The 12416-nt window shown below is 39.2% G+C and overlaps 1 long non-coding RNA gene across 1 annotated transcript; it reads right to left on the reverse strand.

Annotated features, from left to right (window-relative positions):
- Positions 1-7418: 7418 nt before the first annotated feature.
- On the reverse strand, positions 7419-10768 carry LOC118495962. Its single transcript, XR_004898423.1, has 4 exons — positions 10637-10768; positions 10352-10440; positions 9172-9256; positions 7419-8092 (listed from the first exon to the last, which is right to left on the reverse strand). It is a non-coding gene; the product is annotated as an uncharacterized LOC118495962 (long non-coding RNA).
- Between the last annotated feature and the right edge of the window lie 1648 nt (positions 10769-12416).

Raw genomic sequence — 12416 nt, forward strand, 5'->3', positions numbered from 1 at the left:
AAAAGAGGCGGTGTTTGCACAGCATGACCAATTGCAAACATCTACCAGAGCCGCATATTTTACATAAGAAGAGCGAACTATAATTCTACATAATATGAAGAATACAAACACGGTTCTACAGGCAAAACGCAATACAGTCGCTGCTTCCTAAAACAGGAAGGAAACCTGGCAAAAAATAGCTGATGCGTTAATCACAACGCTTATCAATATCACTTCCTCATCAGTCAGGCACAAGATCTGACCATAATTATAATTGCAACCGTGGCAGTGGTAAGCGATCGTGAGAGCAAATAAAAATATAAAAACATAATTCAAACCGATGTGCGCATTGTAGGGCTGCAACTAACGATTATTTTTATAGTCGATTAATCTGTCGATTATTTTCTCAATTAATCGATTAGTTGTTTGATCTATAAAATGTCAAAACATGGTGAAAAATGTGGATCACTGGTTCCCAAAGCCTAAGATGACGTCCTCAAATGTCTTGTTTTGTCCAAAACTCGAAGATATTCAGTTTACTGTCACAAAGGAGAGAAGAAACTAGAAGATATTCACATTTAACAAGCTGGAATCAGAGAAATCTTATTTTTTTTAATAAAAAAATGACTCAAACGATTAATAGATTATCAAAATAGTTGGCGATTAATTTTATAGTTGACAACTAATCGATTAATCGATTCATCATTGCACCTCTAGCGCATTGGCAACACACGGATCAACAAGCCGACAAATAGCATGTACGTAATTCCCCATATACGCTGAAAATCTATAGGCTATCTTTCATAAAAATACCAATCAGGGAATGTCAACGGGGTTGTCGGTCTCTAAATGTTTTAACTTTTCTGAGCGCACCTCTCTCTCTCTCTCTCTCTGCGCACCGAGCTCCACCTGATCTTCTAAGAACGGTGACGCAGTCATCAATCGAGTATTGATTGGTCAGTAGGCGGTGCTTTTACATCGATTGATCTTAATTTGTTGCATTTTCGTAATGTGTTGTGTTTTGTTCTAATAGGAGAGGAAAGTGGTATTAACCTTAACCAACCATACCGTTTGTAAGGAAGGAGTTCTACAGATTGAATCACAGAGGAGCTCTCCCCGTCATGACACACAGAAGTTATTGTCTGGGACTTGGGACATACATTATTTTAAAAGTTTAGTTTTGAACGTGAACAACACCTTTTAGAGGGGATGAGAGTTCTTCCTTGTATGTAGTCTTTGTTTGATGTCTGTCTGTAAAGTAGTGATATTAAGTTATGTATTTAACTCCTACTGTTTGCTTATGATTCTACAGAAATCCCCATTACCCTGTGTCATTACTAACAGAGCTGCTTTGATGGCCACTAGATGTCGCTGTAGAACGCCAGGACGTCAGATCAAGAGTTTTCCTCATGGAACCCTTCTTTTTTGTGATTAACAATTTTTAATTTTTTTTAACAATATACAAAACATACAATTTGCAATATGAACATACCTCCCCCCCCTTCATCATCACCACCCACCCAGACAAAAATCAAGAAAAGATGACACAGTAACTACAATATTCCAGACCATTCACAAATGGTAACACAATTGACAATAAACCATAAACCAAATAACATATGTATAAATAACAAAACACCATTAGCCCATCATACACGTCTCTCCCCAGCAAAAAGCTTCTTAGGAGCCCTCCAGAAACCATGAGTACTTTCCCCATTTTCTAGTATAGACATCCAATCTGGCAAACGCTGCCACCCTAGCCATTCACAGCCCGCTCCTGGATTGATGGCGCCCCTTCATTCTTCCATCCTCTTAAAATAATCTGTCTGGCTATCATTAAGCTAGTCTGGACCCAGCATTTGATGTGCTTATCCATCCCGCTTAGGATTGACCCATCTCCCAGAACAAATAATCTTGGACTGAATGGAACCTGGGTCCCTGCAATCTGACAGAGGTTATCATGTATCCCGGTTCAAAATCCCTGAACCTTATCAAAGGACCTTAGGACATGAAGTAATTGACCGTCCTCTGTCTTACATTGCCAACACTTGGAGTGTCTTTCAGACCAAGTTTTAACAATCTGGAGGGAGTCCAACAGAAGCGATGCATAATCTTGAACTGAATGAGGCGCACCCTCACATTGTGTGACATAGTTTTAATATCCCTACATATTCTGTCCCACTCCTTATCATCCAGTGTAATACTCAGACCCCTATCATGAAACCCTTATAAAAGTATATTCTGGTCTCTGTAGAACATACAGGATAACTCTCTAAACGTTTATGCTTAAAAACACATCGATGATGACAACAACCCCCCCCTCTGTAAACCATTGATTTCATGTGGCAAATAAATGTATTGATTAGTGCTGTCAGTCAAACGCGTTATTAACGGCGTTAACGCAAACCCATTTTAACGGCGTCAATTTTTTTATCGCGAGATTAACGTTCTTTTTGGCCTAGCAAACTTTGTAGTTTTTTTTCACATGCTGTTGCAACAACTAGTAACGTTAGAAAAACTACAACACCACACCGGATCTAGCTAGACCAGAAACAAAACAACAGGCACGCCGCACACACTTGTTTGGGCTTGCGAGCCGGCCAAAGAGTAGTAGGCTAACGTTACGTTTTGAGTGGATGGCGAGCGTGAGACGCCGAAATGGATGCCAATAAGATTCTGAATAGTTTACTTTTAAAAAGGTGCCAAATGGTTCCATTGACAAGACCAAAGTGATCTGTGTGTTTTGTCGTTGTGAACTGAGCTATCATCGCAGCACGTCCAGTCTGAAATACCACTTGATGGCCAAGCACACAGCTGATGCCAATTCTCCGCCCCCCTCGTCAAAGCCAGGCGACAATGGATGACTTCAGACCATAGACTGTATATTAATATTAACAGGCTATGCTTCAGACAGAAGCACATGGATACCACAACTAAGAACAAACTTCAAAAAACATTTGCACAAAGCAAGCCGATCCACTTTTTCATGTTGATAAGAGCATTAAGATGAGAAAAAATAATGGGCCAAAAAGAAATCAAGGATTTAGAATAGATAAAATGTGCGATTAATTGCGAGTTAACTATGACGTTAATGCGATTAATCGCGATTACATATTTTAATCGTTTGACAGCACTAGTATTGATAGTAGATAGAACATGCACTAGGTCCCAGTCATAGCAGGCTGCTTCATCTGTCACACTGATGAACCTCACAGGGACAGTGAGGTTACATATCTTTTAATTAATACTACTCTTTTCTTCCTTCCTTTTTTAAATGCTGTACACACATGACATTATAACCTTCATTTTCATTTCAATTGCTTTAAAGGGTGTGTATAATGGATACAGACAGTAACCTGTAGCAACATAACCAGGCTGCTCACACTCAACATGGCTTTACAAGTGATGAGAAAATGTTAAGAAAAGTGAAGATTCCTGCATAGAGGAGTTGTACAGTCATTTGTAAAAAAATAAATAAAAATAAAATAACAAAAAAAACAAGTAGACATGTTTAGGAAATACAGTGCAGGCTATACTAAATGATTTTATTGGCCATTTTTATTTCTGAATTCTCTGCCATAATAGCATTTTACTAATTATTATTTACTGATTATTCATCTGTTTGTAAATGTATTTAAACAGTTAATTGGTCCCATAACACAATACATCTTGTTTCTCCTCAGCAGTGGTGGAAAAAGTATTCATACCACACTGTAAAGATACTTTATTATAAGTTAAAGTCCTGCATTGAAATTGTTACTCAAGTAAAAGTATGTAAGTATTATCAGGTAAACTTACTTAAATAATAAAAGTAAAAGTATTCATTGCAGAAACATCCTCCTATTGTAGAAAGTGAAAAGGATCGAAACAGTTGTGTGTTTAATGGTCTAATCCAGTGATTTTCAACAGGGGGTCCGGGACCCCTACGGGGTCCTCAGAGTCAGTGCAGGGGGGCTTCCAAATTCTTGTTAATTTTTGAAAGATTTTTCAAAAATTAAAAAGTCTTAACATAAATCCAACATATTAGCAAATATAAATCCCCACTGCTAACTGGCCTATAGGTAAGGTAGTCAGTAAGGCCATGTATAGATAGTTAATCCTTAACAATTCACTGTGTCACATGTATGTTTAACATTAAAACATGATTTATAAAATCATGCCAACAATTATTAGGCTATTTGAATAGTTTAGTATTCTATGCAAAAAAAAGATATGCGTAAAGACTTTAAGCCGCCCTACAGGTTATTGTTGGCCCAATTTAATATGCAACTTGATTTTATACAGTGTATGTAGTAGGGGGTCCCTGCTCCATCTCTCATTCAGTTAAGGGGTCCTTGGCTTAAAAAACGTTGAAGACCCCTGGTCTAATCATCTCAGCTGGACTTGTAGGCCGTTATATTGTTGGCTAGTTTACTTTAGAATAAAACATTAGATGTTATAAACTACATGTGTTTTGTGTGCAGAAATCTTAACGTGTAAAGTAACTAGTAACTAAAGCTGTCAAGATGAATGTAGCGGAGTAAAAAGTACAATATTTCTCTCTGAAATGAAGTGGAGTAGAAGTAGAGTAAGTGGCAGGAAACGAAAAGACTCAAGTAAAGTACAAATACCTTACATTTGTACAATACTCGAGTAAATGTCCTACATTCCACCACTGCTCCTCAGTTCATCCCAGATGTATAGAATGTAATAATGCAGTTATATTTAAAATGTCTCCTGCTGTTAGTGGTGAAGTCAAACACTTATATGACAGACCCTTGTACTTACTCTGTCCTTCGAACTTGCGGATGATGGTATCCAGGAAAGTGTTCTGGGGCGCCACATGGCCCCGTCTCACAGGCATGGTCCCAACCTCGGTGGGCTCTGATTGGCTGGACCCCGAGCCCTATTGATCCGTCCAACACGCTGCTCTCTGTCTCAGTTGTTTGTCTGTCCTGGGCCTCCCTTCCTCTCTTTCTTTCTCCCTCTCTCTCCATCCTGACTGCACAGTCCACAATCTGAATCCTCGCCTCTGATTGGTCCATGCAGCCGGTAGGCTACCTATCAACTAGCAGCCATTAGAGCTGTTACTGCTGTTTCTCATAGTACAACTAGCAATATTACTACTGCATTTCATACTGCAAACTTCTTTATATGTGCTCTAAATCAAGCATGACATCAGAAAAAATAACAAGATAAAAACAAATTACATGTGGGCTACCATAAAAACAGGATTATTTGGTTTGGTTGGGAATTAAATTTAAGGCAGTTGGTAAAAACTGCAACAAAATTGGAAATTCTTTCACTTCAGTGGAGTCGATAGCAAAACCCAGTTTCAGATCCACGTTGATTCACAGCAGACACCATCATTTAACATGAACGCACCTCCAAGGGACCACAATGGAAATAAGCCCCAGGGCTTTATTGTGTTATCCTGACTTTGTTTTTTTTTGTTTTTTTATGTATGGTGCAGAGCTGTATCGTATTTTATAACGAAAGGGTCAAATAAAATCAATCAATTAATCAACAGCACGTACATGTGCAGTATGGATCTGAAAAACCCATTCTACACAGTGGAGCACAATGCATTTCACAGGAAGAAACATCTTCATAGTATCATATAATATGCAGTCTATGTTCAGGTTATGGTTCTAGTACTGTAGCAGTAGCAGGGGTTCCATCAACACTCGGAGCAGAAGTAGTTGAAGATTTCTCTCAGCAGCGAGTGGTGTTCATGATTCCAAACAGAAGGCCAAGTCCTACTTACTGCAGCCACAAAGTGACACCTACTGGCTGAATGTTGGAATGACAGTTTAAATAGTTGAGTTAGTTTGGCTTAAGAAAACGTAGAAGGAAGGAGAAAGCCAGAAAAATTATCTAACTGTAGAGCTAATATGAGTGTGTATGTTGAAGACTTTACACCAATGAGTTTCCATGCTGATGGTGAGCCCTGACTTACTGCAGATTGAGTAGGTGATACCCAGCTGATGCTTTCACACAGTTCTGTTTATAGTGACGTGCAGCTCGGCACAACAGCTGATCTCTAATCCAAAATGCACTGATGCAAGCAGAACACTTGATACACATCTCAGGATCAACTGGTACATTGTGTCTCATTAACAGCTAACAACAGGTAGCGTTACAATATGGCTCAGTATTGACTGTGTAACAGTATTTTTTTATTTATTTATTGAGCATAAACCATGATTCCATTCCAACAAAAAAGAAGTGCTCTTGTTTAATGCATGCATAGTTCTGCCTGACTTTGTAAATCGATTAGATTCGGGTAGCAGTAGCTCAGTCTGTATGGAGTTGGTTTGGGAACTGGTTCGCTGGTTCAAGTCCCCATATGGACCAAAGTATGGTGGTGGACTGGTAGCTGGAGAAGTGCCACTTCACCTCCTGGGCACTGCCAAGGTGCTCTTGCTGTGCTCTGACATCTCTCCATTAGTGCATGTATAGGTACTGAGCACGTGTGTGTATTTCAGGCCTGTGTGTAATGTGTATTCTAACAACGGAGTGAAAACATTGTAATTTCCCTTGCGGGGTTAATAAAGGTATAAATTCAATTCAATAATTATTATAAAATGGGTTTGTATTGTCATGGTTCCCCTGAAATTGGATACATAATCATCTTATTCACATTCAATACCAATACATAGTAATAAGAACCTACAGATTTCAATATAGAAAGTCAAAGTCTTGTGAGTGTTGTAAAGTGCGAATGGATTCCAGCTGCATGTATGTTAGAGCAGCAGGCTTTCAGAGTTTAATAAGGTATGAACTGAGAAATTCTTCTCATAGACTTCTATTATACTATACATTTTTTATACCAAAACATTATAGGCCCCATCTGCTTAATGAGCTTTGATTTTCATTCGATTTTTGTCGTGTGTAGTTTGATGCCAAAGAATAAATAGAAAATGCATTTCCTGCAGGAGTTGCGTGTGGATGCTGAAATGAATCACAAGCATTGCTGAAAATGCAGAAATGTGAAATGAATTGCCTGAAAAATCAAATGCAATGCACTGCTGAAAGTGTCTGCATTACTGTACCTGAAGAAGCTACAGTATTAGCTGGAATATATACAACGGTAGTACTATCAAAGTTGGACCCTTGGCTGAAAGAAGAAATGATTTGTACAAATATCATTCTAAACATTTTGGAAGAAAAAAGGATTGCTTTAACACTAGCAGCGCAAGGCATTAACCGCTAAGTCCAACGCCTATCTTTCAAGCTGCGTAGTTTGTTTCCTGACACCAAACTGCTCCTGATGATGTTTTTTTTTACATGTTGCAAGATGCAATCCAACATAATATAATCATGGAGAACAGAAAAAAAACATTAGAACAAATCATCACCACTAAATTCTGGAACTACAAATGATTTTTATCGTCACTTATTTTAGTTTACCTTTCAGTTTGACATTGGTGCTGAAGAAAAAGACATGTTTAATATTGTTTTTATTGTATTTTACTTGAATCAGCTTTACAAATAAAAAAAACCAAAGACCCAATACAAAATCAATCCATCTTATAAAAGGAACAGGGTGTATACATGATGTGAAACTTGAGGTGGAGCTTTTGGTACAAACTGATTTTCATACATTTTCAGTTTTTTGCCAAACATTTTTTCAAACATTCATCCAAAACACACAACACATTAAAAGGTACAATTACAAGTTCAAAGGAGGCTTTTTCAAACACATGAACTGAATCTTAATACAAAACAAGGTTCTTCTCACTTACTCATTTCAGGGCTTAAACGTGACTTTAGACCAATGACGGCAGCACTAAACACCGCAGCGGCCTCACTGGAAGGGAACTTTGAGAAGTCTTTGATTCTGACCTTCCTATTGGTTCCATACATGTCTGACATGTGCTGTCACTGTTGCTGAGTGGTTATCATGAGGCATGCTGCTCCTGCTGCTCCTCATGTTGCCTAGCAGCCAGACCTGTCAGCCCTGTGCAGTGTTACAGAGAGCATGGTCCACTCAGCACACTGGCTGCTCAGGGACGGGACAGGAGGATCGCATATCAACGCGACTGACTGGATTTCCCCAAAATTCTGTGCAGCTCTGGGGACATGAGGAAAGGTTTTTCTGAACTCCCATCATGCCTCTCCAAGTCATCACCTTGTTGGACCGATACATGGATGGGATGGAAGCATGGCAGAAACAGCATGGATAAACGGGTGGATGGATGGGTTTGATGGAGGTGGAGGAAGTCAACGGAGTTAAAGTTTGAGGACAAAGGTCAATGAAGATGTATGGATGGGAAGTAGATAGCAGGGTGATTTAAAATGAAATAGAGACAAAAAGGGTTAGTTAGTGTTGGTAGATAGACACATGCATGCAAAGAGCACAGGGTTCACTCAAAAGATTACAATTCTGTTCTACCTGGTGGAAACATTTAACCAAAGTATAACTGAACATGTAGATTGGTAATATTTGGTGAAAAAAAGGCATTTTAATACATGCCGTTGGATGAGAGAGTGAACCCATTTAAACCCATCACAGTGCATCAGTATATGATTATTATTCGAGTAATAGTAATGTTGTAGGGGAACAGCAGTGAACGGAATGGTCCGTCCCCTGCAGAGAGAGGTTGGCTGGGCAGAGCCTGCCTGAAGGATATCTACACCAGGCGCTGCATCAATACGGCTCGGGTAATCCCAGCAGCCGGCAGTATGTGTGTAAGGCTCTGTGATCTGATCTGTGAGAAGACGGGCTCGTATCTGGTATTGATTGTTTAAAGCTATGTGTCAACAGTTAACTTCATTTAATATTGTATGTGGCGTTTTCTTTTGCGGGGTGCAAATGTTCCACCAAAACAAGTTCCTTCCCAAGACCTTTTAGCAGACGATTGTGATTGGTTTAATGAACAACCCAGACCTCACTCCACAGCGCTGGAGATAGAGCTAATGCAAGACCATACATGACATACAGTTGCTTGTGTGTGTCAGTATGGATATTACTGCACTGTTAACAAATACAACTGTCATTCTCACTAAATGAACACTACAAACCTTGTGGTCCTGTTGTGAAGGCATTATACATCTCAAGTATTTTAAGGTAAAAACAAATAACTATGTTAAAATAATGCCTGACCATAGGAGCCTGAACCTGTTTCAGTGCAGAGCATCCCATTCTGAATCACTGTACCTGCACTACTTTATTTCTGTCTAAAAACAGTAATGATGGTGTTCACTTACAGAAGCAGAGGAAGAGCGTGTCAACACAGATGGCATAGACGCTGAAGAAACCATGAGCGATCAGGTAGGCACCCATCACCACCGTCTGACAGGGACAATAACACAGAATAATAACATATCATCATTTCCAATTCTTAGTGTTGTTGGCTTATAACATTCTTCGAAAAACTAAAACTGGAATGTCTTAACAATAGGGCTGAACGATTTTTTTCCCAAATATTGCGATTGCGATTCGATTATTTTTTTTAAGCTTTGTCTTCTGTATTATTCAACAAAGACAAACAATAAATCATTTTATAGTATGAACAACACACAATTACACACTAGACAGTTAAAAAAGTAAAAATATAGTATACACACACACACACACACACACACACAACAGTGTAATTTTTTACAGTGCACAGAGAGGAGCTGCCTCCAGCCCCTCCCCCTCGTGAAGTTAAGTGCTGCCGTGTGCACTTGTTCAGAGAGGCTATCGTTACGTTAGCTAGTTGCTGGTGTTCTTGCCGTGGGATTAACTGTACTAATAAAACCGTTGAAACTGATTAGCTGTTAGCTCCGGTTAGCCGCGGCCACGCTGCTGTGAAAGCTCCCCGAACGCCATTTATCAGAGTCTGGTTGTTACCCCTCTCAGTGGCAGCTCCTCCACTCCATATCTTTATAACGGAGCTAACTGCTAACCGGAGCTAACAGCTAATCAGAGCTAGTTGCCAACCGAGCCTTCAGTTCTGCGTGTCTGTATCCATTAACTGCACGTATGGACTCGAACCAGAATAAAACCCTTCATTTTATTAAAATGGCTGTAAAAGTTTTAAACTACAACTCAGAGTTGTTTGAATGACAGAAATCAGCTCAAGGTACAGTGTAGCGTTAGCGTGCTAGTTGATGCTTTCTCTGCGGAGTGCAGACTGATTTGCTCTCGTGAGTCATATGACCAAATCGCAGCCTTTGCGATTAGGAAATCGCGTTTTAACATATCGCGATATTATCGCAAATGCAATTAATCATTCAGCCCTACTTAACAATGCACTTTATATATTTATTTTTTCTGTATTTCCATGTCCAGGTCATTGCTTGTTCGTATATCATTTATATTCCTGCAGATTACTGGCGTGTGTGTGTGTGTGTGTGTGTGTGTGTGTGTGTGTGTGTGCGTGCGTGTGTGTGAGAATCTGACCAGCAGGGGGACCCAGTAGTAGTTGAGGTTGGGCTCCTCCTCCTGGATAACAGGGATCTTCCTAGTAAAGAAGAAGAATGCAACCACACCTGAAAAACACACACGCACGCACGCACGCACGCACACACACACACACACACACACACACACAAACAGAACACAGACAGACACACATATATATATTCTCCGGAACATATAATTATATTTGATTATATTTTGAAATGATCTGCAGGTGAAACACTGATGTGAAACACAGAACATGGCAGGAGAAGAGTTGTCACTTACCAACTCCTCCTGCTATCAGCACTTTGCCCAGAAACAACAGGAAGTCTGTGACTCGGTCCAAAACTGCAACCCTATAGAGACAGAGTCATCAGTTCTTTCATGTCCAGACCTATATGTTTGCAGGGCCCAATGCTACAGTGGCTTGCCTCCTATCTGAAAGACAGAACCTTTTCTGTCACAATAGGAAATTGCTCTTCAACCCTTTAAATGTGGAATCCCCCAAGGTTCAATATTAAGTCCTCATTTATTTTCCTCGTATATGCTTCCCCTTGGCTCTATTTCTGAGCCTTTTGATCATTGTTACGCAGACGATACACAATTTTACATTACGGTTACTCCTAATGACACCTGCTGTCTAAAAAAACTTTCTAATTGTCTAAGTGACATACAATGTTGGATGGCTGCAAACTTCCTTCAATTAAATATAAACAAAACAGAAGTGATTATGTTTGGCTCGCTTTGCTCTGTTGCCAGCTTAACCAAAGTGCTTGGTCCCCTTTCTGCAAACTTAAATGATGTAGTTAAAAATCTTGTTGTCTTCCTGGACACTTCACTGAACTTTGACAAACAAGTCAGTTGTGTAGTGAAAGGCAGCTTTTACCAGCTTAGAACCCTAGCCAAATGAAAACCGTTTGTATCCAGTCAGGACCTGGAAATAGTAATTCATGCCCCAAAGTTTGCCCCACTCCACCCGTTACAGATTCCATATGGTCCAAAACACAGCCGCTAGACTTCAAGTGGTACAAGGAAAAGACAACACATCATAGTACAGGCATTATGCAACATGACCCAATCCAAATTGCAACAGAAACTCTTTCAACTGATCTAGTCTCATAAAAGTCTGACACCTAGGTGAATAGGGAAAATATTTTAACTAACAGATATCTCCATGAAACTTCCCCAGTTGATTACTTACATTAAGACAATATTTTTTTTCTATTACAAGTTTTCTGAACTTTTATGTTTAATTATGCAAATGAGACATTGTCTAATTAAATATGTGCTAATTTGCATGAATAATGGTGTTTCAGTATTTTTGAACTTGGACCCTATTTTCCAATGCATTGGTGTCTAAGTGACTAATGTGAACCAGAATCTTTGACATCTTTTGAAATCTGTAGTCCAGTACTAAGTGTGAATGCTTTAATGCCATGAACCGGGCTGCAATGGAAAATGCACACTGTTAGTTTACGTCCACTAAAAGTGTTGTTTTTGCCGCTGAAAGGCTCAGGTTATTATTCTTAGTGTCTGACAATATTATGGAAATGATCCCTACAAAAATAGACCTTTTTTGGTAAAGAGTAAGTTCCTTTTTGTTTAACATGAAACAGCCCTGAAATCACCATCACCAAACCCTCCAGACTCAAATAAATAAAGTAAATAAACAGTACTTTTAGTGTGTATAGAGCCAGCATTTATTCACATATAAATGGGTGAGTTTAGGGTTCATTTCAACCAAACCAGAGTGGTGATTGTTGGAATAATGGAAAGACAAAGCAATACAGCTACTGATTTGAATGAAGTGTGTTTTAAGATGACAAAAGTACTGTTTATTTACATGTAGTCTGGTGTGTATGAAACATGAAACATGCTTCTTAGTCATGGCTGTAGATGTGTTTTCATCTTTGTATTAAGTGTGTAAATGTTGTCTAATTTTCTTTTCTTTTTTGGGAACGCAAAATGAATTTCAGTGTAAACTGACAATAAAGTTGTATCGTATCGTATGGTTCTCGGAGGGCAACTGCTCTGCTTAATTGAATGGCGCAATATGTATCTATCA

This window comes from Sander lucioperca, chromosome 9 (genome assembly GCF_008315115.2).
Source record: "Sander lucioperca isolate FBNREF2018 chromosome 9, SLUC_FBN_1.2, whole genome shotgun sequence".
Taxonomy (NCBI): domain Eukaryota; kingdom Metazoa; phylum Chordata; class Actinopteri; order Perciformes; family Percidae; genus Sander; species Sander lucioperca.